The 6374-nt window shown below is 37.3% G+C and overlaps 1 long non-coding RNA gene across 1 annotated transcript; it reads left to right on the top strand.

Annotated features, from left to right (window-relative positions):
* Nucleotides 1-2728: 2728 nt before the first annotated feature.
* LOC147480558 (uncharacterized) lies at nucleotides 2729-5377 on the top strand. Its single transcript, XR_015204772.1, has 3 exons — nucleotides 2729-2994; nucleotides 3136-3590; nucleotides 4392-5377. It is a non-coding gene; the product is annotated as an uncharacterized LOC147480558 (long non-coding RNA).
* The last annotated feature ends 997 nt before the right edge of the window (nucleotides 5378-6374 follow it).

A 6374-nucleotide genomic window follows, 5' to 3' on the forward strand; every position in this document is an offset into this window, starting at 1 on the left:
TCCAAAGATATGGTCTTCGGAAGTTCTGCCGACTTGTGCACTGTTTCTGCCCATGTTGACTTTTCAGCTTTTGACCGGGCTTTACAAAGGCTTTGTCTCCTTAAAACTTGGCCTTTATCACAGAACTTCTTAGCAACCAACCCTTGCTCCTTTATCTCGCCAAAATGGCACATTTTTGCATATAATTGACTTTACTGCATGAAATACATAAAAATACGTAATCAGCATTAACTCTTATTTATTACTCGCATAATTGGTCTAAAAGTATGATTATTAAGGGGTTAAAACTACAGTTTTGGGCTCTTATCATCAACATAATCAGCACACCACTTGTTAGAGTGGACACAGGCCATCTAGACAAGTAAAATTAATATGCTGACCTTTCTTTGGTCCTACAAATAATAGCAATGACTCCGATAGAGAGGATACCATTACTTGCATCTAAGTGTATACCATTACTCAACACTAAGTTCATTATTTTGTAATAAATCCCTTCAAATGGAGAAGTGAATCCATTCATTAATAATTTCATATAGTTGTCCTTTAGAAGTTTGTTTTGGTGATCCGTAATTAGACTCATCCGATATGGAGGAAGGCACTAAAACCGACGCGCAAGTATAATTACATTACCAACAAACCAGTAATGAAGACCGTGGGATTTATACGAAACAAAATTCCCGCTCCCACTTAGTTATTTAGAACTAAGGATCTTTCTATTTACTGGTCAGGCCTATGTCCATGTTATCTATTATTCATTTGGACTTAGTTTTTAGCGCAAACATCCACAAATAAAACATGCATATAGAATAAGCAAATATGAACAATAAAATGGAAAATAAATTCCCAACTGTTATGGCCATATTCATTGCTCCATCTTGTTCGCCGAACTCTTTTAGTTGCCTTCACAGCGCCCCATTTTTTTTATTTTTTTTTAATCGTGGCCTGTTTCCTTCACTGGAAACCTCACGAAATCACTTCATAGACCCCGAATAGCAAACAGTTTTCATCTTGTAGAGAAAAAGACATTTCTCTCTTTCTTGCATTAAGGGCACGACCTGCGCTCTTTTTATGCCTGTACAAGGCGCGTGGCGTGCTCATGCCTATGACGACTTCCAGACGCTTAAACGCATCCCATGCTCAACCCGTGATCATGCCTTTGGCAACTACCAGGCGCTTAAGCGCAGCCCACGCTCAACCCGCGCTCATAAAAAAGAACACTGCTTCAAATCTCGACCAATCCAACTTTTGATCTTACAGTAGATTACATCATGGATAAAAAAACAAACAAAACGGTACATACCATTTTTTAAATTACATCCACCAATAAACAAAAACTGTAAAACCGATCACATTTTTCATAAAAACAAAATCGGTCACTTTTCATACATTTTGACCATAACAGTTGGTCTAGATGTCTGCAAAACTAAGTTAGAGCAGTTCTACATTTATCAACATATCTACATGCTCAGATACCAATTGTAGGAACCATTATGGTTGCATCGAATGATTTACAAACTGTGAGAACCCATGCACAGCGGAATAAAGGGTGTTCACGATTTTGTTTAGAATCATACCTTTTTTATCAGCTGTGATTTCTCTAAGAATCCGAATCAGCAACCTCTTGATCTTCTGTTGTATTCCTATCCTTAGAATGGACGTTGTGTGGGCAACAATCTACCAACCCTTTCTCTATCTCTTTGCCTATCTTTTTCAATCACTGAAATTGATTAATATCGGCCAAAAAGAAAGGTTTCTTTATATAGGCTACAACAGGGACCATGAGGAGAAATTAGGGTTAGGTCTCCTGACGGGCTTGGGCTTCCCATGTTCGCCCAGAACACACGGCCCAAGTCCGTCAACAAATGGCTTATTCCACTAGAGCCCATTATTGCACTACCGCCTTAATCCCAAATTACGTTTATGGGCTCCATATTATATGCTCGTTGATCTCCCCGTGTTAAGATATCGAATGCCCATTAATTAAGTCAAGTTACTGACAACTACATTAATCAACTTCTTGTGTCCTTGAGTAGTACCACTCAATCTCATTGTCATGTCAGATTAAATCCACCTGCAGGGTTTACATGACAATCCTTATGAGCTCCTCAAGGGGACATCATCAACCCGAGTTCTTGCGGGTCACGGATTCCTTCTATAATCAACAGCACACCTTATATACAATGTCATTACCCAATCCATCGAGTTTGTTGATTCACAAATAAATATCACTCATTGATGATTTAAAGTAATGTACAGTGCACGTAAGTGCCCGTTATTATATCCGGATTAAGAGGACAAACATCCATAATAACAGAGGTGTTTGTTTCCTTATATAGTCAGTATAAAGATAAACAACCTCACTTGGTCCTGTTCAATACACACTAGTGTAATCCTGTAGTCAAGATAGACTAATACCAGATTATACTACAACCGTACCAATGGTTTGCCCAAATCCATCTAGGTTGTGAACATTTACTTATACTTTATAAAGTACTGATGATATGATCTTTTGTGTGTCACCACACACCATATCATCTACAACATAAAGTATTAGACGCATGCATATAACTAATAACATATATAATATGCATAACATTTGCCCATATGATTCTCATTCAAAATATAAAGAATTAGAGTTAACACAAAAGTAATGTTTTTAGTATATAACCCTATCACTATATAAATAACTTTAGAAGATATTTTCCACTCTCAATCTCCACCACAAAGTCTATCCATTCTCCATCTCCAACTGCAGAACCTAGAATAGAAATAGCTTTGATACTCGATCTCCATCTCCATTCTCCTATATTAACGTTATGCGTGACCTGTGGTTGATCACAATGTTGCTTGTTAAGCACACACATTCTATGAGTCAAATAAACATTCATAATTAACCAAGACAACAATTTAGAATCACTGATGCACTTTTTCTATAGTGTTTATAGCGTTGTACGTTGCCAATAGCTAGATATAAGGCTGATGTTTTAGCGTTGGGTAATCTTTTTATGTGACTTTGCTAACAGATGCCCACAAAATGAATACTTGTATTGAGTTTGTTATTGAAAAAAAAAAAATAATTAACCAATAAATTTCATTTGATCAACCTACTAATCACCTATTTGTCTTTCATGGCAGGGCTGATGTAGGGGCTGAGAAGCCTGTGTGGCTTACCTTTCTTACTGGTTTGGAAGATATATGCATTGAACATCTATGACTTTTTTATCAGGTGCCTCTTCTGTGTTTATTTTTTTGAAGTCATTTTGAGATAGCATTAAGTTGAGACAGGTGTAATAGGAAAAAGGTGAGAGGGAGAAACAATGGAGTCGCAATGGTGATTATAATTTAATACGTTATCAAAAAAAGATAATTCTGAGGTCAAGATGAGGCTTATAGATTTTAATCTTGGGATGGCAGGCCAGGTCGTGTAATTTATTGTGGAGTCCAATTTTCAGTATCAGCCAAAGGCCATAAGGCCTTGTATTTGATTGAAGTGCACCACCCTTTTTGGCCTTTGAACATACTAGCAGTTTTCCTTTCGAATCAGCTTTCTAGCTTTTGTGGCAGAAAGTGCAAAATTTGAAGTTGAAAAGGTTTGTTAGTTACTCTATTCATTTTGATAAATTCACTAGATCATTTTGAGGAAGGTTGTTTGACTATATTTCATATAATCAGGGACTATAAAATTGCTTATCTACAAAGATGTAATTGTACAGTTGTCTCCAGCAGTGTAGGCATTGCAAATGGACTGTTTTTTTTTCTTATTCCCAGTAAGAATTTACATATCAAAGTTTATACCAATTTACAAGTCAATGCAAGGGAATACAGTGGAAAAACTTGTACAGAGAGATTAATTTTAGGAACATTCTAAGCTGACCAAATATTGAAATAGAATTCTTATATAAACCAAGTGTTGAAGGTGTTATATAAACTTAAGGTGGTAATCTGAAGTCTAACTATAGTTTTCCATGCTATGGTAGTACAGACCTCTAGCACATAACATTGAATTGTTGCCACTTATTCAACATGCACCCCAGTGAATAGAAACTATTTCCTGAAGTAATATAGTGGCACTGGTAAATTGAGAGCCACGAGATAGAGAAGATAACTCCAGAGCTGTCGAAGCAAAATGTTCTCGCGCCACTTATTTTCCACATATTAAAAATAAGTACTTACTCTAATTTATTCATAGAATAGTTTGCTTACTTGTTTTCTAGCTAGCTAGCTTATTACACGGTGTTGTAGTCTGCCTAGTTCGGTAGCACTAGACTGATTTCCAGCAGCTTTTTGACATAGTTTGAATCAAATTTAGGTTTTAGTAGCCTACATAAAAAGATAGTATTTTATGTCTTATTTTCTAGTGAATCTTCTTTTGTTGCATTTGGCTACGATAGTCAGAAGTTATGCTCGGTCATATTCTTATACAGCCATGGATCTCATTATAAAGACTTAAGGACAGGTGCGTGTTGGTCTTACACTTATATAGCCATGGTTATACAACTGCTTATGTGCCAGATTGTTGACTCATCAGTTATTGCTCTCTTTCGAGTTGATTTCACACATTCTTAACTTATATACTGAATGGATGGATCTCTTCTTTTCCCTGTTTGCTAGCTCATGATCTCTTGTAGAAATGTAATTTGCTCATATTGGTTGTCATGGGTGTTTGTTCCTTGCATTTCATATTCCACAATAAACAATGTTTTTTTTTGTTGTTGCTGATGAGAGTTAAAGTATCTCATGACCTTAGGATACTTCTGATGGTACGTTCTTGGGCTCTAAATATCTTGTTTCTTGCCTGAGATAGTAATATGGTCACCACCTTTTATATTCTTAGCACATGAAAGTATTTTGTCATAACCCAGTTAATTAATTCCATCCCTAGCAATTCTATATTTGATTTTAGTTCAAAGTTTTCTCATTTTGGCTTTCTTTTAGTATGGTGTATTGTATGTGGTTATTTTGATGGACAATAATTTTCTATACGACTAATATTCGTAAAATGGTAATGTCTTTATGGTTAGTGTATTTATGTTTGTTATAGGTAACTGCACATTATTCATTGTCTTGGCGACCAATGGTTCTCTTGTGTCCATCTCTATAACATGCAAGTTGCAAAGAATTGCCTCGTAGAGTTCTTGCATTTTGGAAGATTTGGTGATCGTGAGAGGGTACCGGGAAGTGCATACTTGTACGTGGTGGACGAGATTCAAGACTTCAGTGACATTGAAGTGGGTGATATCGTTCGATGACTAAAAACTTTTACTTGTGTAGTTGTAATTTATTTTTCTGTTCAATGAAAAAAATTTGTACAAATTTGTTATTATTTGGGATTGAATTTGGTTGAAGTTTAAGTAATAAATCAAAATATTTGGCTTTTGTTCAGTGTAATACTTGTGTTATATTTAATTCTATACAGTTATAGTGTGCAAACCATATTAGTGCCAGTGAAATGTCTTTCAGGTACAGGGTACTACAATAAGCAACCAATAGGTAGACAACCAAAAAGGAAACAACCATCTTACAGGCGAATCTAAGCACCGAAATATCAAAATCGATATAATCTTACGAAGGGTTTTCTCTCTTATTTTTCTCTCCAATTTGCTCCAAATCCAAACCAACACCTCCAACACAAAATCAAATGACGAATCTGGTGCTCCGACTACTTGCATTATAGATGTAGTGGCCCATTATATGCCACAGGACAAAGTCAAAGATGACGAGGCAAGGCAAGGTAAGCGGGTAGGTTGGGGAGCAGCGGAACCGTGCCGCGGGACCCTAAGGGCAGACGTGGCTGAGGTACGACGAAGGAAGGCCGTCAGATAGAGGGATCCATGGAGGGTCTAGATCGAGGAGGAATGGGTATATAAAGAAGAGAATGAGGATAGAAAGAGGGGGCCGCTCAAGAGAGAAAGGGAGGAGAAAAAGAGAAGAAAAGAGAGAGAAAGAATTGAGTCTTGAGTGCATTTACTTTGATTCTGTTTCAATCTTTGTGACTTATTTGAGGTTCTTAATTACATTTGGCGCCGTCTGTAGGGACCAAGCAAGAAAGAGATGGCACCTAAGAAACAGGTGGGAGACCGAAGAAGGTGGCTACACAGGAACCGATGCCCGAGGTAGTGGTAAGGGAAGAAAGAGATAGAAGAGAGGAACGGGAAGCGGAAGAGACGCGGCTCATGAGAGAAGAGATAGGGAGGTTAAGAGAGGAGAATGATGAATTAAGAAGGGAAATGGAAAGGGAAGAAGAAGAGATGGAAGAAGAGGCAGGCGAGGATACGGTAGAGGAAGAGAACAATGAGCCGAATCTGGTGGAAAATCCGGTAACTGGTTTGACAGTACAAGAAATGATAAACAATGACAAGGAGGCTAACCGGCAG

This window comes from Coptis chinensis, chromosome 8 (genome assembly GCF_015680905.1).
Source record: "Coptis chinensis isolate HL-2020 chromosome 8, ASM1568090v1, whole genome shotgun sequence".
NCBI lineage: Eukaryota > Viridiplantae > Streptophyta > Magnoliopsida > Ranunculales > Ranunculaceae > Coptis > Coptis chinensis.